Raw genomic sequence first — 20412 nt, forward strand, 5'->3', positions numbered from 1 at the left:
CAAAGTTGGTTGTTGATTATTGCTACAGATTCATTTGCAAGTCCTGTCATAGATTTTCAAGACGATTTAAGTCAAAACTGTATATAGGCCACTCAGGAACATTCAATGTCATCTTGGTAAGCATCTCCAGTGTATATTTGGCTTTGTGTTTAAGGTTATTGTCCTGCTGAAAGGTGAATTTGTCTCCCAGTGTCTGTTGGAAAGCAGCACACACAGGCTTCCTTCTTTTCACTTTGTCAATTAGAGTAACTACAATGTTGTTGATCCATCCTCAGTTTTCTCCTATCACAGCCATTAAACTCTGTAACTGTTTTAAAGTCACCATTGGCCTCTGAGCGGTTTCCTTCGTCTATGGCAACTGAGTTAGGAAGGACTCCTGGATCTTTGTAGTGACAGCCATTAAACTCTGTAACTGTTTTAAAGTCACCATTGGCCTCATAATCTTGATGTGATTGGCCTGACTGAAACATGGCTTAAGCCTGATGAATTTACTGTGTTAAATGAGGCCTCACCTCCTGGTTACACTAGTGACCATATCCCCCAGCATCCCGCAAAGGCGGAGGTGTTGCTAACATTTACGATAGAAAATTTCAATTTACAAAAAAAAAATGACGTTTTGTCTTTTGAGCTTCTAGTCATGAAATTATGCAGCCTACTCAATCACTTTTTTATAGTACTGTTTACAGGCCTCCTGGGCCATATACAGCGTTCCTCTCTGAGTTCCGAATTCCTATCGGACCTTGTAGTCATAGCAGATAATATTCTAATTTTTGGTGATTTTAATATTCATATGGAAAAGTCCACAGACCCACTCCAAAAGGCTTTCGGAGCCATCATCGACTCAGTGGGTTTTGTCCAACATGTCTCTGGACCTACTCACTGCCACAGTCATACTCTGGACCTAGTTTTGTCCCATGGAATAAAGTTGTAGATCTTAATGTTTTTCCTCATAATCCTGGACTATCGGACCACCATTTTATTACGTTTGCAATCGCAACAAATAATCTGCTCAGACCCCAACCAAGGAGCATCAAAAGTCGTGCTATAAATTCTCAGACAACACAAAATTCCTTGATGCCCTTCCAGACTCCTTCTGCCTACCCAAGGACGTCAGAGGACAAAAATCAGTTAACCACCTAACTGAGGAACTCAATTTAACCTTGCGCAATACCCTAGATGCAGTTGCACCCCTAAAAACGAAAAACATTTGTCATAAGAAACTAGCTCTTGGTATACAGAAAATACCCGAGCTCTGAGCAAGCTTCCAGAAAATTGGAACGGAAATGGCGCCACACCAAACTGGAAGTCTTCCGACTAGCTTGGAAAGACAGTACCGTGCAGTATCGAAGAGCCCTCACTGCTGCTCGATCATCCTACTTTTCCCAACAAAAAATAACTTAATGAGGAAAATAAGAACAATCCAAAATTTATTTTTGATACTGTTGCAAAGCTAACTAAAAAGCAGCATTCCCCAAGAGAGGATGGCTTTCACTTCAGCAGTAATAAATTCATGAACTTCTTTGAGGAAAAGATCATGATCATTAGAAAGCAAATTACGGACTCCTCTTTAAATCTGCGTATTCCTCCAGGGCTTAGCTGTCCTGGATCTGCACAGCTCTGCCAGGGCCTGGGATCGGGAGAGACACTTAAGTGTTTTAGTACTATATCTCTTGACACAATGATGAAAATAATCATGGCCTCTAAACCTTCAAGCTGCATACTGGATCCTATTCCAACTAAACTACTGAAAGAGCTGCTTCATGTCCTTGGCCCTCCTATGTTGAACATAATAAACGGCTGTCACGATCGTCTTGCTGAGAGAGAGTGGACCAAGGCGTGTGCAAAATACATTCTCTTTTATTTTAGAGAAAGGAAAAAAACACGCAACGAACACTTTAACAAACTGAAACAAAACAACAAACGATCGTGAAGCTATAGACGTAAGTGCACACACAAGCTACAAACGTACCACATAGACAATTACCCACATTAACCTAGTGCCTATGGCTGTCTTAAATATGGCTCCCAATCAGAGACAATTAATGACATCTGTCTCTGATTGAGAACCATTCAGGCAACCATAGACACAGCTAGACACCTACACTAAACACAAACCCATCTACTCTACTTAACCCCCTAAACCATACAACCACCCTAGACAATACAAAACCACATACCTTCCCCATGTCACACCCTGACCTAACTAAAATAATAAAGGAAACAAAGAATACTAAGGCCAGGGCGTGACAGTACCCCCCCCCGCCCCAAAGGTGCGGACTCCGGCCGCAGAACCTGAAACAGAAGGGGAGGGTCCGGGGTGGCCCCCATCATGGCGGCGGCTCGGGCGCGGGACGAGGCCCCCACTCCACCATTGTCAATACCTGCTTTGGTGGCGCCTCTGGAGCGGCGACCCTTGTAGCAAGTCCCGGACTGAAGACCATCCCAGAGGGCGCCACCGGACGGATGGGTAGCTCCGGACTGAGGGGTAGCTCCGGACTGAGGGGTAGCTCCGGACTGAGGGACGGCAGCTCCGGACTGAGGGACGGCAGCTCCGGACTGAGGGACGGCAGCTCCGGACTGAGGGACGGCAGCTCCGGACTGAGGGACGGCAGCTCCGGACTGAGGGACGGCAGCTCCGGACTGAGGGACGGCAGCTCCGGACTGAGGGACGGCAGCTCCGGACTGAGGGACGGCAGCTCCGGACTGAGGGACTGCAGCTCCGGACTGAGGGACTGCAGCTCCGGACTGAGGGACTGCAGCTCCGGACTGAGGGACTGCAGCTCATGGCTGGCTGACGGATCTGGCTGCTCATGGCTGGCTGACGGATCTGGCTGCTCATGGCTGGCTGACGGATCTGGCTGCTCAAATGGCGCTGGGCAGATGGATGGCTCAGATGGGGCTGGGCAGACGGGCAGTTCAGGCGCCGCTGGGTAGACGGCAGACTCTGGCCGGCTGAGGCGCACTGTAGGCCTGGTGCGTGGTGCCGGAACTGGTGGTACCGGGCTGGGGACACGCACCTGAAGGCTAGTGCGGGGAGAAGGAACAGGGCATACTGGACCCTGGAGGCGCACATTTGGCCTAGTGCGTGGTGCCGGCACTGGTGGTACCGGGCTGGGGACACGCATCTCAGGGCTAGTGCGGGGAGCAGCAACAGGACGCACAGGACTCTGGAGAAGCACAGGAGGCTTGGTGCGTGGTGCCGGAACTGGTGGTACCGGGCTGGAGACACGCTCCATAGGGCGAGTGCGTGGAGGAGGAACAGGGCTCTGGAGACACACTGGAAGCCTGGTGCGTGGTGTAGGCACTGGTGGTACTGGGCTGGGGCGGGGAGGTGGCGCCGGAAATACCGGACCGTGCAGGCGTACTGGCTCCCTTGAGCACTGAGCCTGCCCAACCTTACCTGGTTGTATGCTCCCCGTCGCCCGACCAGTGCGGGGAGGTGGAATAACCCGCACCGGGCTATGTAGGCGAACCGGGGACACCATGCGTAAGGCTGGTGCCATGTAAGCCGGCCCGAGGAGACGCACTGGAGACCAGACGCGTTGAGCCGGCTTCATGGCACCTGGCTCAATGCTCAATCTAGCCCGGCCGATACGTGGAGCTGGAATGTACCGAACCGGGCTATGCACGCGTACAGGAGACACCATGCGCTCTACTGCGTAACACGGTGTCTGCCCGTACTCTCGCTCTCCACGGTAAGTACAGGGAGTAGGCGCAGGTCTCCTACCTGACTTCGCCACACTCCCTTTAAGCCTCCCCCAAGGAATTTTTTCTGGCTGACTCACAGGCTTCCTACCGTGTCTTCGTGCTGCCTCCATTCGCCGGTATCCCTCCTCGCACTGCGCCAGAGAAACCCAGGCGGGCTCCGGCACTCGCCCTGGGTCGATCGCCCACCTGTCGATCTCCTCCCACGTAGTGTAGCCCAGATCCTGCTCCTTTTGCCATAAATCCTGTGTGTATTGCTCCTGTTGCTGCTTTACACGCCGCTTGGTCCGATTCTGTTGGGTAATTCTGTCACGATCGATCGTCTTGCTGAGAGAGAGTGGACCAAGGCGCAGCGTGTGCAAAATACATTCTCTTTTATTTTAGAGAAAGGAAAAAAACACGCAACGAACACTTTAACAAACTGAAACAAAACAACAAACGATCGTGAAGCTATAGACGTAAGTGCACACACAAGCTACAAACGTACCACATAGACAATTACCCACATTAACCTAGTGCCTATGGCTGTCTTAAATATGGCTCCCAATCAGAGACAATTAATGACATCTGTCTCTGATTGAGAACCATTCAGGCAACCATAGACACAGCTAGACACCTACACTAAACACAAACCCATCTACTCTACTTAACCCCCTAAACCATACAACCACCCTAGACAATACAAAACCACATACCTTCCCAATGTCACACCCTGACCTAACTAAAATAATAAAGGAAACAAAGAATACTAAGGCCAGGGCGTGACAACGGCTCTCTATCCACCGGATGTGTTATGCAGATGAATGAGGACCCAAAAGCGACTTAACAAAAACAGAGTCTTTATTCCAAACTTAAACAAAACGGTACTCCTGGATATATCTTAGATGACACCTGCTCACACGCAGCATCTGATGAAGGCAAAAACACGACAGGGCGGAACCAGGACACGGAACAGCAAACATCAAACAAAGATCCGACAAGGACAGAAGCGGAAAACAGAGGGAGAAATAGGAACTCTAATCAGAGGGCAAAATAGGGGACAGGTGTGAAAGATTAAATGAGGTAGTTAGGAGAATGAGGAACAGCTGGGAGCAGGAACGGAACGATAGAGAGAGAGCGAGAGAGGAAGAGAGGGAGGGGAAGAGAGAGGGAAAGAACCTACTAAGACCAGCAGAGGGAGACAAATGGAAGGGAAGCACAGGGACAAGACATGATAATCAAAAGACAAAACATGACAGTACCCCCCCACTCACCGAGCGCCTCCTGGCGCACTCGAGGAGGAACCCTGGCGGCAACGGAGGAAATCATTAATCAACGAACGGTCCAGCACGTCCCGAGATGGAACCCAACTCCTCTCCTCAGGACCGTAACCCTCCCAATCCACTAAGTACTGGTGACCACGTCCCCGAGAACGCATGTCCATGATCTTCCGTACCTTGTAAATAGGTGCGCCCTCGACAAGGACGGGAGGGGGGGAGGGAAGACGAACGGGAGCGCGAAGAAAAGGCTTGACACAAGAGACATGGAAGACAGGGTGGACGCGACGAAGATGTCGCGGAAGAAGCAGTCGCACAGCGACAGGATTGACGACCTGAGAGACACGGAACGGACCAATGAACCGCGGAGTCAACTTGCGAGAAGCTGTCGTAAGGGGAAGGTTACGAGTGGATAGCCACACTCTCTGACCGCGACAATACCTAGGACTCTTAATCCTACGTTTATTGGCGGCTCTCACAGTCTGCGCCCTGTAACGGCAAAGTGCAGACCTGACCCTCCTCCAAGTGCGCTCACAACGTTGGACAAAAGCCTGAGCGGAGGGAACGCTGGACTCGGCGAGCTGGGACGAGAACAGAGGAGGCTGGTAACCAAGACTACTCTGAAACGGAGATAGCCCTGTAGCAGACGAAGGAAGCGAGTTGTGAGCGTACTCAGCCCAGGGGAGCTGTTCTGCCCAAGACGCAGGGTTTCGAAACGAAAGGCTGCGTAAAATGCGACCAATCGACTGATTGGCCCTTTCTGCTTGACCGTTAGACTGGGGATGAAACCCGGAAGAGAGACTGACGGAAGCACCGATCAAACGACAGAACTCCCTCCAAAACTGTGACGTGAATTGCGGACCTCTGTCTGAAACGGCGTCTAACGGGAGGCCATGAATTCTGAACACATTCTCAATGATGATTTGTGCCGTCTCCTTAGCGGAAGGAAGCTTAGCGAGGGGAATGAAATGTGCCGCCTTAGAGAACCTATCGATAACCGTAAGAATCACAGTCTTCCCCGCAGACGAAGGCAGACCGGTAATAAAGTCTAAGGCGATGTGAGACCATGGTCGAGAAGGAATGGGAAGCGGTCTGAGACGACCGGCAGGAGGAGAGTTACCTGACTTAGTCTGCGCGCAGTCCGAACAAGCAGCCACGAAACGGCGCGTGTCCCGCTCCTGAGTAGGCCACCAAAACCGCTGGCGAATAGAAGCAAGCGTACCCCGAACACCGGGGTGGCCAGCTAACTTGGCAGAATGAGCCCACTGAAGAACAGCCAGACGAGTAGGGACAGGAACAAACAGAAGGTTACTAGGACAAGCGCGCGGCGACGCAGTGTGAGTGAGCGCTTGCTTTACCTGTCTCTCAATTCCCCAGACAGTCAACCCGACAACACGCCCTTCAGGGAGAATCCCCTCGGGGTCGGTAGAAACCACAGAAGAACTAAAGAGACGGGATAAGGCATCAGGCTTGGTGTTCTTATTCCCCGGGCGATAGGAAATCACGAACTCGAAACGAGCGAAAAACAACGCCCAACGAGCTTGACGTGCATTAAGTCGTTTGGCAGAACGGATGTACTCAAGGTTCTTATGGTCAGTCCAAACGACAAAAGGAACGGTCGCCCCCTCCAACCACTGTCGCCATTCGCCTATGGCTAAGCGGATAGCGAGCAGTTCGCGGTTACCCACATCATAGTTGCGTTCCGATGGCGACAGGCGATGAGAAAAGTAAGCGCAAGGATGAACCTTATCGTCAGACTGGAAGCGCTGGGACAGAATGGCTCCCACGCCCACCTCTGAAGCGTCAACCTCGACAATAAATTGTTTAGTGACGTCAGGAGTAACAAGGATAGGAGCGGATGTAAAACGCTTCTTGAGGAGATCAAAAGCTCCCTGGGCGGAACCGGACCACTTAAAGCAAGTCTTGACAGAAGTCAGAGCTGTGAGAGGGGCAGCCACTTGACCGAAATTACGAATGAAACGCCGATAGAAATTAGCGAAACCGAGAAAGCGCTGCAACTCGACACGTGACTTAGGGACGGGCCAATCGCTGACAGCCTGGACCTTAGCGGGATCCATCTGAATGCCTTCAGCGGAAATAACAGAACCAAGAAAAGTGACAGAGGAGACATGAAAGGCGCACTTCTCAGCCTTCACGTAGAGACAATTCTCTAAAAGGCGCTGGAGTACACGTCGAACGTGCTGAACATGAATCTCGAGTGACGGTGAAAAAATCAGGATATCGTCAAGGTAAACGAAAACAAAGATGTTCAGCATGTCTCTCAGTACATCATTGACTAATGCCTGAAAGACCGCTGGAGCATTAGAGAGACCGAACGGCAGAACCCGGTATTCAAAATGCCCTAACGGAGTGTTAAACGCCGTTTTCCACTCGTCCCCCTCTCTGATGCGTACGAGATGGTAAGCGTTACGAAGGTCCAACTTAGTAAAGAACCTGGCTCCCTGCAGCATCTCGAAGGCTGACGACATAAGGGGAAGCGGATAACGATTCTTAACCGTTATGTCATTCAGCCCTCGATAATCCACACAGGGGCGCAGAGTACCGTCCTTCTTCTTAACAAAGAAAAACCCCGCTCCGGCGGGAGAGGAAGAAGGCACCACGGTACCGGCGTTGAGAGAAACAGACAGATAATCCTCGAGAGCCTTACGTTCGGGAGCCGACAGAGAGTAAAGTCTACCCCGAGGGGGAGTGGTCCCCGGAAGGAGATCAATACAACAATCATACGACCGGTGAGGAGGAAGGGAGCTGGCTCTGGACCGACTGAAGACCGTGCGCAGATCATGATATTCCTCCGGCACTCCTGTCAAGTCACCAGGTTCCTCCTGAGTAGAGGGGACAGAAGACACAGGAGGGATAGCAGACATTAAACACTTCACATGACAAGAAACGTTCCAGGATAGGATAGAATTACTAGACCAATTAATAGAAGGATTATGACATACTAGCCAGGGATGACCCAAAACAACAGGTGTAAAAGGTGAACGAAAAATCAAAAAGGAAATGGTCTCACTGTGGTTACCAGATACTGTGAGGGTTAAAGGTAGTGTCTCACATCTGATACTGGGGAGAAGACTACCATCTAAGGCGAACATGGGCGTGGGCTTCCCTAACTGTCTGAGAGGAATGTCATGTTTCCGAGCCCATGCTTCGTCCATAAAACAACCCTCAGCCCCAGAGTCTATCAAGGCACTGCAGGAAGCAGCCGAACCGGTCCAGCGTAGATGGACCGACAAGGTAGTACAGGATCTTGATGGAGAGACCTGAGTAGTAGCGCTCACCAGTAGCCCTCCGCTTACTGATGAGCTCTGGCCTTTTACTGGACATGACATGACAAAATGTCCAGCAGAACCGCAATAGAGACAAAGGCGGTTGGTGATTCTCCGTTCCCTCTCCTTAGTCGAGATGCGAATACCTCCCAGCTGCATGGGCTCAGTCTCTGAGCTGATGGGAGAAGATGGTTGAGATGCGGAGAGGGGAAACACCGTTAACGCGAGCTCTCTTCCACGAGCTCGGTGACGAAGATCTACCCGTCGTTCTATGCGGATGGCGAGTGCAATCAAAGAGTCCACGCTGGAAGGAACCTCCCGGGAGAGAATCTCATCCTTAACCTCAGCGTGAAGTCCCTCCAGAAAACGAGCGAGCAACGCCGGCTCGTTCCAGTCACTGGATGCAGCAAGAGTGCGAAACTCTATAGAGTAATCCGTTATGGATCGATCACCTTGACATAGGGAAGCCAGGACCCTGGAAGCCTCCTTCCCAAAAACTGAACGATCAAAAACCCGTATCATCTCCTCTTTAAAGCTCTGATAATCGTTAGTACACTCAGCCCTTGCCTCCCAGATAGCTGTGCCCCACTCCCGAGCCCGACCAGTAAGGAGTGATATGACGTAGGCGATCCGAGCTCTCTCTCGTGAGTATGTGTTGGGCTGGAGAGAAAACACAATATCACACTGGGTCAGAAAGGAGCGGCACTCAGTGGGTTGCCCAGAGTAACATGGTGGGTTATTAACCCTAGGTTCCGAAGACTCGGAAGACCAGGAAGTAACAGGTGGCACGAGACGAAGACTCTGAAACTGTCCTGAGAGGTTGGAAACCTGAGCGGCCAGGGTCTCAACGGCATGACGAGCAGCAGACAATTCCTGCTCGTGTCTGCCGAGCATTGCTCCCTGGATCTCGATGGCAGTGTTGCGAGAATCCGTAGTCGCTGGGTCCATACTGGTCGGATCTTTCTGTTATGCAGATGAATGAGGACCCAAAAGCGACTTAACAAAAACAGAGTCTTTATTCCAAACTTAAACAAAACGGTACTCCTGGATATATCTTAGATGACACCTGCTCACACGCAGCATCTGATGAAGGCAAAAACACGACAGGGCGGAACCAGGACACGGAACAGCAAACATCAAACAAAGATCCGACAAGGACAGAAGCGGAAAACAGAGGGAGAAATAGGAACTCTAATCAGAGGGCAAAATAGGGGACAGGTGTGAAAGATTAAATGAGGTAGTTAGGAGAATGAGGAACAGCTGGGAGCAGGAACGGAACGATAGAGAGAGAGCGAGAGAGGAAGAGAGGGAGGGGAAGAGAGAGGGAAAGAACCTACTAAGACCAGCAGAGGGAGACAAATGGAAGGGAAGCACAGGGACAAGACATGATAATCAAAAGACAAAACATGACAGGATGTGTACCAAACTCACTAAAAGTGGCAGTAATAAAGCCTCTCTTGAAAAAGCCAAACCTTGACCCGGAAAATATAAAAAACTATCGGCCTATATCGAATCTTCCATTCCTCTCAAAAATGTTAGAAAAAGCTGTTGCGCAGCAACTCATATTTGCATATATTTGCAACATATTTGCATCAACTTGTTTTTGTGCACCGCAGTGTTCTGAATGGACTAGCAGTATATATCCACGGGCTGCCATGATCAGATTCCATACCTGGACGAAGACAGTTAAAATGATGGTGGCGATGGATGCAGTAACAAATCAATTATTTTGCTGGATGTTGTCTGGCAAGGTAAAGACTATGGCAAAGCAGATGGCCCCTCGCAGGCCATGTTGAAGGGAACGGTACAGAAAGGGTTAACGATTTTAGTCAAGACTCGCACACCAGGAAGAGAGCGAGAACACAGAAGAAGGAGTGGAGCTGTGTGTAGAGTATATGAGCGCACACGCACGCACACACACACACACACACACACACACACACACACACACACACACACACACACACACACACACACACACACACACACACACACCCATTAAGTGACATCAACAAGGGATCATAGCTTTCACCTGGATTGACCTGGTCAGTCTATGTCATAGAAAGAGCCAGGTGTTCATAATGTTTTGTACACTCAGTGTATATGTGTGTGTTAACACACTCCCACCATGATGCTAGAGATGGAGAACAGCTCAGCCACCAGATAGGCCGGGTAAGTGTACATGAAGACATAGAGCGGTTTGATCTTGAGGACGTTAGCCGTAAAGCGCATAGTGAACGCAGCCACAAAGCAAAACAGAAAGCCGACGGCCAGTCCGCCGATGCCCACCACGAAGACCCTAGCTACGCCCATAAACACATCCACAGACTCCACCTGGCATGTCATCTGGCATGTCAGCCACAAAGGTGAACATGTTGTACAGCAGCTGGCCAGAGAGAGAGAGAGAGATGGAGGAAGAGAGCGTCATCATCAATTATTGACCTTTATTCTATCGGGTACAAAATTCTATCGGTTGAGAAATATGACACTTTATAGTCAGGAATCAAATACCACCCACTGCAACAAAAAAACTACACTTTCACTGACTAAAGGCATCTGAAGCATCTGAGGGATCTGTCTCAGAAAGGTACAGTGTCAACCAAAGCCGTCGCTCCTTTTGGTTTACTGTTCCTCCAGTGTTCAGGTCAAACCGTAGTGAAAGTAATAGATGTATCACTGTGGAAGAAGGGTAAAGCTGCTGAACAATTCCACTCAGGGGCTATGTCTTAATCAGTGTTGAATGGTTTCTTTACCTCCTCTCCTTACCTTCTCTCCTTTCCGCCTCTCCTATCTTCCTTACCATCGATCTGAACGAACATGAAATGTGAAGGCAATATGGTGGAAATATATCCAATTGTTTCAGTTTTTAGTGATCACGAAGCAAAGGAAAGGAGGCAAGGGGGCGTGGAGGAAAGGAAGAATTTAAGGAGCATTGAGACACTGCCAGGGCCTCTCCAGTTTATAGTGAAACTCCTTGTCATGCTGAAACTGCAGCGCAACAAAGACAGCGAGATACCCACAGCCATTCACTCTGGGGAACAGGGAACAGCATGACGACCATCCATGGAAATACACGCTTTGTAACTGTACGCCTGAGACTACTGAAGCTACAAGCTTAGACCACTGCGCCACTCGGGAGGCCCGACCCTAATATCTTTAGACACCGCAAACATAGCTACCGGGTCCACCACAGAGATGATGGAGGCAAACAGTAGGTTCTCCTGAAGATCGGTGTCCTTCAACCAGAATGCCTTAATCCGGCAGATGACATAGAGAGACAGGCCAATGCCAATGCTGTTCCATGGGTGCACACCACGGCTAAGCACAACACCGTTCCCACGTTCTCTAAGAAGGTCCAGGTGGGCAGGAAGTAGCTGTCGTTGAGGACGATGAGGGGCAGCATGTAGAGGAAAAAGATGATGGGGCTGAGCTAAGAAGGTCCGGGTGGGCAGGAAGTAGCTGTCGTTGAGGACGATGAGGGGCAGCATGTAGAGGAAAAAGATGATGGGGCTGAGCTAAGAAGGTCCGGGTGGGCAGGAAGTAGCTGTCGTTGAGGACGATGAGGGGCAGCATGTAGAGGAAAAAGATGATGGGGCTGAGCTAAGAAGGTCCGGGTGGGCAGGAAGTAGCTGTCGTTGAGGACGATGAGGGGCAGCATGTAGAGGAAAAAGATGATGGGGCTGAGCTAAGAAGGTCCGGGTGGGCAGGAAGTAGCTGTCGTTGAGGACGATGAGGGGCAGCATGTAGAGGAAAAAGACGATGGGGCTGAGGACCGCAGGGGGCTCCTCCTTGAATGAGTGCACGCCAAGAGTGTGCTAAGCTGTCATCAAGGCAAAGGTTGGCTACTTTGAAGAATCTAACCTCTAATATCTATTTTGATTTGTTTATCACTTTTTTGGTTACCACATGATTCCATATGTGTTATTTCATAGTTTTGATGTCTTCACTATTATTCTACAATGTAGAAAATAGTAAAAATAAAGAAAAACCCTTGAATGAGTAGGTTTGTCCAAACTTACAGTACCAGTCAAAAGGTATGTGCATCCAATGGAATGTCAAAATGAAAAAGAAATGGCATCACATAATTATGCACAATAAAGTTGCCGTTCTAACATTATCGCTGACCTATCAAATGTTGATATAACTTTTGTCCATCCAATTTAATGTCAATATGAACAAACAAAAATTGCATGACATAATTATGCACAATAAAGTTGCCTTTCTAACATTATTGCTGCCATGTCTGTCACTCTGTATTAACATATGAAAGACTACAAGGTTACTTTAGGAGGTGCTCCCCACCTAAGTTTATTAGCTTTCTAGTGATGTAGGCTAGCTCAGAAAGCACAGGAGCTTGGCTGAATACAAAAACACTAATTCCTTGAGTTCATTTTACTGAAGAAGATGTTTGTACTATTCAAATCATATTGTTTGTCAGGTTTAAAGGAAAATAATTACACCATAATACATTATTGATGTTTCAATGATAAATCACAGAAGGCTTCCAAAAGGGTTCTTCGGCTGTTCCTAGTAGAACCCTTTTTGGTTCCAGGTCAAACCCTTTTGGAAAGCGTACTACATGGAACCCAAAATGGTTCTACCTTGAACCAAAAATGGTTCTTCAAAGGGGGCTTCTATGGGGACAGCCGAAGAGCCCTTTTAGATTCTAGATCAGTGTTCACCAAGCCTTGTACACCCAACAGTACACATTTTTATTGTAACCCTGGACCAGCACACCTCATTCAACTCATTGAGGGCTTGATGATTAGTTAACAGGTTGAAGCAGGTCAACTAATCATCAAGCCCTCATTGAGTTGAATGAGGTGTGCTGGTCCAGGGTTACAATAAAAATGTGTACTGTTGGGTGTACTCGAGTACCAGGGTTGGGAAACACTGCTCTAGATAGTACATTTTCTTTTAAGAGAATAGAGACCACACAAATGTGAAAGCTGCGACTGCAAATTGTGGCCACATGATGGTAGTACAGCTTAATCTAACTGTGAACTGAAGAAGAAGAACGCATACTTAATCAATAAGGCCGAGGGGGTGTGATATATGTCCAATATACCACAGCTAAGGGCTGTTCTTACGCACGACGCAACGTGGAGTATACTGGTATATTGGCCATATATCACAAACCCCCAAGGTTCCTTATTGCTATTATAAACTGATTAGCAATGTAATTAGAGAAGTGAAAATACATGTTTTGTCACACCGTGATATACCAAGGCTTTCAGCCAATCAGCATTCAGGGCTCAAACCACCCAGCTTGTAATAGTAATAACCAGTGATATGCTCAGATAATGACATATGATAACATTTGAAATTACTATAATAATGACTGTCTATGCAGGGCAGGAACATAATGCTGGACCATGCCTTACTGGAGCCAAGATGTTGCAAAGATAGTCTTAAAACAAGGATTTAGCCTTCCTACAGGATTTAGCCAGGATTCATCACAGGCCTGACTGAGCTACTGTACAGCATCCCTCAATCACAAGAGAGTGACACCATTTTTATTTGAGACAGATAACTTTTATAATAATAATGATAATTCTAATAATAATGTATGCCATTTAACGGACGCTTTTATCCATGTAAGTGTATTTGTATCAGTTCAATCATAGCATAGACTCATATCTTGATTATATTCTGTAGCCTGATTTTCCCAATGTCATTGACTTCTGTTTTGAATCTAAATATAGTTCTTCATCATGCCTTTTATTGGTCATTCCAAAATCTAATTCGATTTTTCCCAGGACACTGTACAAAGATGTAGCCTATCATGATTTACTGAAAATAGATTTGTCTTCAATAAAGTTGTGTCCTTCTGAATGTGCCTCAGACTCAAGTAAGGGGAGGTTCCTTTGATAAAGTTGCAACGTCACATGATACAATGTAGCAGAGAGGCGAGGCGAGGCGAGATCACACTGCGGAGTTAACAGACAGGCTGGAAACAAATGTAACAAGCGAGCGTCAACACCAACGGCTGTCTCTTTCCCACCAAATGAATTGTCATCAAACGTCGTAGAAAGGTTTGTGTCTTCATCTTGAAATGCAGTTATCTGGTTAGTTATAGAGGCAGGAAAAGTCAGTTAGCATAATAGCTAATTTGCTCATTAATTATTTACACCTCCTTGCAAAAAAGCTTCAACTTCAAAGTTGTAGTCCTCTCTGTATAGTCAGTTATCACCCATATGCTTTTTATTTATTGTGGTCTAAAGCTAGTTATTGCCTGTGATACGTTTAGGTATGAACACCACCTGCAATTTAGGCTAGTCGTCTTATTTTCACGCAATGTTTTCATATGGGAAGAGAGGAGCGAGCAGAGGATGCGCACTGCATCCAATGACAAGACATACGGGTCTTTTAATGTCGATGGACATTGTATTCTTTCCTAGGCATCCTATGTATTATTTTTTATGACTGTATCTGCAGTCAGGCTGTGAAGTTATATCCGTAGCCCACTGAGTGCCTGTCTCATTGTTCATCCACTTAAACACTCTTGGTCCATGATAAACCATATTCTAGTATTTTATTAAATAATCTATTACCATGAAATTCTCTCAGCTGACATTCATTATCAACATGACGGGTTCTTGGCGTTGCCAGGGCAGCATTGTACAGTCAAATCTATGACGACTGTGTTTTGTGTTGGCTGATCTTGAATGGTGGAGTTAAGGGGGTTCTAGTTACTGAAAGTGGAAGTGGTGGGTTATATAAGCCTGTTGGCAGAGTGGTGGTGCGGTTGACAGCCCTTTCCTACGAGCCTCAGTTCGTTCCACATGGCTAAAATGAAAACAAATGGTGCCATGTGTCAGCTATACAGATGGGTGCATTATTGAACACTCTCTCAGCATCATCATCATCATCACCTCCTGTGCAGTCTTCTACCAACGCTTTAACTGTAACTCTGTTTTCTTGTAAGATTACTATTGAATTTATTTTATACATTTATGTGTGTGTTATCAGTATCAACACAGCCACTTTAATTGTATTGTAAATCATCCCGTTATGACACAGGCTGAAGTGGACAGTGAGCGTCCAGAAGCGTTCGTTATGAACCGGTGAAACCTCATCAATGTGATTTATCACCATTCATCCTCAGCAGTGTTATCTCTGACCTGGAACTGAGAGTGTAAATTGTGTATATGCATGGCTCCCTTGTAAAAGAGACCTTGGTCTCAATGGGACTCCGCAACAGGCCTACCTACATAGGTTCTTATCACACAGCTTGTTGAAATCCCTGAGAATACCAGGAGGCTGGTGGCACCTTAATTGGGGAGGATGGGCTCATAGTAATGGCTGGAACATGATCAATGGAAGGGTATCAAATTCATCAAACGCATGGTTGCCATGTGTTTGATACCAGTCCATTTACTCCATTCCAGCCATTATTATGAGCCATCCTCCCCTCAGTAGCCTCCTGTGCTGAGAACCCAGTGTCTCTGTCCCATCACATCACTCAACTGTTTGTCTACGTTCAAATTGGCACCGTATACCCTAGTATATTTTGCACAACTCTTGACCAGAGCCCATAGTACACTATATAGGGAATAGGGTGCATTTCAGTTCACTAGGGAATAGGTTGTCATTTCGGACACAGTCTTTGTACTGCTGGATTAGCTCTGTCTCACATGGACAAAAGTGGAGATAATGTGTTAGTGGTGATATGATAAGAACAACTGATGAACAAGTGAAAAATGACATCAGTTTGAGAGGCATACTTCAGTGTGTAACCGATGTGAAATGGCTAGCTAGGTAGTGGTGGTGCGCGCTAGCAGCCTTTCAGTCGGTGACGTCACTTGCTCTGAAATCTTGAAGTAGTGGTTCCCCTTGCTCTGCAAGGGCCGCGGCTTTTGTGGAGCGATGGGTAACGATGCTTCGTGGGTGACTGTTGTTGATGTGTGCAGAGGGTCCCTGGTTCGCGCCCGGGTCGGGGGGCGAGGGGACGTACTAAAGTTAAACTGTTACAAGTGCATGGCCAGAGGCGACGGCCCTTAGCTGCCTTTGCTGTGTGCTAGTTTGCGTGCATAATCACATTAGCATTATTTACTAATAATTCATTCAACTTTTGTAGTGCTATTTATTCCATAATGATTCTCAAAGAGCTTTAAAGAAAGAAAAAAAAGACACCAGTCATGAGATGGACAGTCATTAGAGGGTTGGGAAAGTCCATGGCTTGAGTGGTTATCTGAATTGATGATCACTATCTGATTTGTAGTGAAGACTAGAGTGGAGTGAGGTCGTAAAGGCAGACTCAGTCAGTGGTTTCCTGGTAGGAGCCATCAGAGCCAAGGTCAAGAGGAGGGGACATGCTTATTGATTGAGAGGAAGCTTACGAATTACGACCAGGCATCTGGAAAGACCAGGAACTGTTTGTGAGACTACCCCCAGTTGGCTTGACTAGGCTATTGCTCACATGATTCTACAGTGATTTGTAAACAACTACAGTACTAAGTTGGGCACTGTAGTTTTGCGATTCACTATAGTAGCTAGCTACCTCTCGCGCGCGCATACAGACCCTGAGACCACTGTGTATGTACTGTATGTAACTATGTATGGGGGAGTGCTGTGACTCAGCGATGGGATTTTTCTCCCACTGGGCTCAGAGGGCAACCAGGAGCCTGTTGATTCATCCTACACTCTCTCTCTCTCTCAACAAACAACACTCACTGTGTAAACAAGCTCAGAGAAGACACTTAAGATTCATATCAGTATTAAACACAGTGAATCTGACACACACACAGCCAGTCGAATGCTCTGCCTACTCTGTTGCTCTTATAAGCCAATAATAGCTTCCCACATAAACACACGCTCAATCCTGCAACACACTACACTCAACTCCTCTGTACTCTCATGTCGTCATACACTCTTCTCCAACACAGACACACACACATTGACACACTTTATATGGTTGCTATCTTACTAATTACTCTGCTATAATAATCATGTATTTTTGTCATAAAAGTCTGCTAGTAAAACTCTCCTTTCTCTTTCATTAATTGACTTATGAGCGACATTGTAAATCCTGCTACTTGGTGGATAGCCGGTGCCTCAGACAGCAATAGCTAATCTGCCTCGCTGCATTGCCTTGCCTGTCTATGCTGTTTTATACTGAAATCCATTAGACCTGAACCAAAGTTGTTGTTTTGGGGATCTGCGCTGACAGGTCTGTAGTCAAGTAGTGGCGGGTCCCGAGTCCACTGTCTCTGGCTGTGTCTCAAATGACACCCTGTACCCTAAGATGTGCACTACTTTTGACCAGTGCCCATAATGCTCTGGTCAAAAGTAGTGCACTTTATGGGAATAGGGTGCCGTTTGGGACATAAACCTCTGCGTTTCCCTCTTATGCAACAGACTGACTTATTGATGATGGCAGGCTAAATGGAGACCATAAATCCACATGTGCAGAAAAGTGAAACCTGCCGTTGGTCAGTCGGTCTGGCCCTATACTAAACAATACTAAGGATAGGACCCATGGAGAGAGGGAGAGCGTGACTGCGAACATGACACAGTGCAGGGAGCAGGGAAATGTTCTCCAGCCACCACAGTTGAATATTTATTGGTCTGGGAATCAACATGTGACAGGCCTACAGCATACAGCCCTTTCACAGTTTCTTCCTGGAAGTTTCCCAAATCACTGAGGAGGTTCTGGAGCAGGGTTTAGGATGGGAACAGTGACACCTCTCCCCTTCATTCCCTTCCTCGTCTGGACAAAGCCCGTCTGGCTCCTGTCAGCCCAGTTTGTCACGAAGCATCCACAGTCCCATCTCTCCCTGTCCCACTCTGTCCCTTCCTGTCCCTCTCCCTGTGTATTTCTGCTGGTGAACAGTGTCAGCCAGAGAGAAAACAGGACCTTATCAGTCTGCTTCTCTTAGCTACTGCAGGAGTAAGGAGGGAGAGAAATAGAGAGGGACAGGTGGGGAGAGGGAGGGCGAAGGAGGCAGAAAGTACGAGAGCAAGCGAGGAAGGGATGAAGAAAGTGGGAGGGAGAGAGATGGGGGAGAGTGTAAGCAGTGATGATGACGCTGCTGCTGCGTGTGGGTTTGTTTACATGCTGCACTGCTGTGAGGAGACCGCATCCACAGCCAGGCCCTTCACTCGCTACGCAGACTGTCATCTTACCCTATAGACGAGGAACCAAGCTCAGCTGTTAGGAGCAGAGATGTACTAGTCTGTCTGTACAGCTGTGACATGCAGCCGGATATGGATTAGCCCTTCTACAGGCCTGCACTGTGCTGTGTCACTCGCCACCATGCTGCTTCATTTACTAGCTGCTATGCTAATGCTACTATCTACAGGCTGCCTGTAGCATTCACTGGATAAAGGTAGGGATTTTTGAGGAGATTTTAAATATAGTCTATGTATTGTATCTGATTTATGTGCTGACTGGACTGGAGCCATTTTGCAAAGATTACTACTTAGCATCCCTTCTTATGCTCTGTCTGTAGAATTAGGCACTACTCTAACCCCCTATGGTGGTTTTGGCTGGGGTGATGCGCTCAGATGGGCCGTTGACAGGGAATAAATAATACCCAGAGTCCTCTGCATGCTGTTCTAAACGGCCGCCTTCGTCGGCTGTAATGAGTGAGTCCTCTTCAGACTGCCTATGAAGGAGGAATCTTATGGCAGAAACATGCATTTATCATAGTGTGGGTTTATCTATTGATTAAATAGGAAAACAGCTCCTTGCTGCTCTGTGGCAATGTTTATCTAGTCTTTGTTGCAGTGTTCAGTGTTTGTCTGTTAACTCCCACTGGTGAGATTATGGGCCTAGCTTCTCGGCTACGCCAACATTGGGTTGAATCGGCTGGGTTAGCGCTGAACAGTAACAAAAGCCTACACTCACTGGGTCCCCACGACCAGGCTTGAAGTACACTGGTCAATGCCAACATTCAATAACGTGACTAATGCCAGTGATCTGAAGATATTTTTAGACTGTCAGTTAAATTGGGGATGTGTTTCTTCCTTAAAGTAGACTCAGCGAAATGACGTTGCCACAAGCAGAACCGGAGATATTGAGATGAGTGAGATGTAACACTTCGCTGTCACACACTGTATCTTCGAATGTGCACGAGTTTGCTTCACGCTGTGAACAGTGTGGTAGCCAGGGGACCCAAAACAGTGGAGAAGTTGAGCCTCGCACTTCAACGCTCTAAATTTTAGCAGAAATGTACCCACTATGCTGTACACTTTCTGCATATACAGTTGCAAGAAAAAGTATGTGAACCCTGTGCAATTACCTGGATTTCTGCATAAATTGGTCAAAAATTGTGATCTAATCTTCCTCTGTCACAACAATAGACAAACTGTGCTTAAATTAATAACACACAAATTATTGTATTTCTCGTCTATATTGAGACATAATTTAAACATCTACTGTGTAGGTTGGGGAAAGTATGTGAACCCCTAGGCTAATGACTTCTCCAAAAGATAATTGGAGTCAGGAGTCAGCTAACTTGGAATCCAATCAATGAGACAAGATTGGAGATGTTGGTTAGAGCTGCCTTGCAATATAAAAAAAACTCACATAATGTGAGTTTTCTACTCACATGACGCATTGCCTGACGTGAACCAATTGTTGACTTGCGTAAAGCTGGAAAGGGTTACAAAAGTATCTCTAAAAACCTTGATGTTCATCAGTCCACAGTAAGACAAATTGTCTATAAATGGAGAAAGTTCAGCACTGTTGCTACTCTCCCTAGAACTGGCCGTCCTGCAAAGATGACCGCAAGAGCACAGCACAGAATGCTCAATGAGGTTAAGAAGAATCCTAATGTCAACTAAAAACTTACAGATATCTCTGGAACATGCTAACATCTCTATTGAAGAGTCTACAATAGGTAAAACACTAAACAAGAATGGTGTTCATGGGAGGACACCACGGAAGAAGCCACTGCTGTCCAAAAATACATTGCTGCATGTCTGAAGTCCGCAAAATAGCACCTGGATGTTCCACAGCTATTCTGTGGATAGATTAAACTGAAGTTGAGTTGTTTGGAAGGAACACGCAACACCATGTGTGTAGAAAAAAGGCACAGTAAACCAACATCAAAACCTCATCCCAACTGTAAAGTATGGTGGCGGGAGCATTATGGTTTGGGCTGCTTTTCTGCCTCAGGGCCTGGACAGCTTGCTATCATCGACGGAAAAATGAATTC

General features: G+C 47.2%; 1 protein-coding gene and 1 pseudogene across 2 annotated transcripts in view; one reads left to right on the forward strand and one right to left on the reverse strand.

Annotated features, from left to right (window-relative positions):
* The window catches only part of LOC120050822, a 53486-nt pseudogene that overhangs the window by 26918 nt on the left and 6156 nt on the right, over nt 1–20412 (reverse strand).
* LOC120051389 (inositol polyphosphate-4-phosphatase type I A-like) overlaps nt 14163–20412 on the forward strand; it is a 48694-nt gene continuing 42444 nt past the window's right edge. For both annotated transcript variants that reach the window (XM_038998229.1, XM_038998230.1), the window contains exon 1: nt 14163–14283. The gene's annotated coding sequence lies outside the window, so the exon portion shown is untranslated. The remainder of the gene's footprint in view (nt 14284–20412) is intronic.

The sequence above is a fragment of the Salvelinus namaycush genome, chromosome 7, assembly GCF_016432855.1.
Source record: "Salvelinus namaycush isolate Seneca chromosome 7, SaNama_1.0, whole genome shotgun sequence".
NCBI classification, from domain to species: domain Eukaryota; kingdom Metazoa; phylum Chordata; class Actinopteri; order Salmoniformes; family Salmonidae; genus Salvelinus; species Salvelinus namaycush.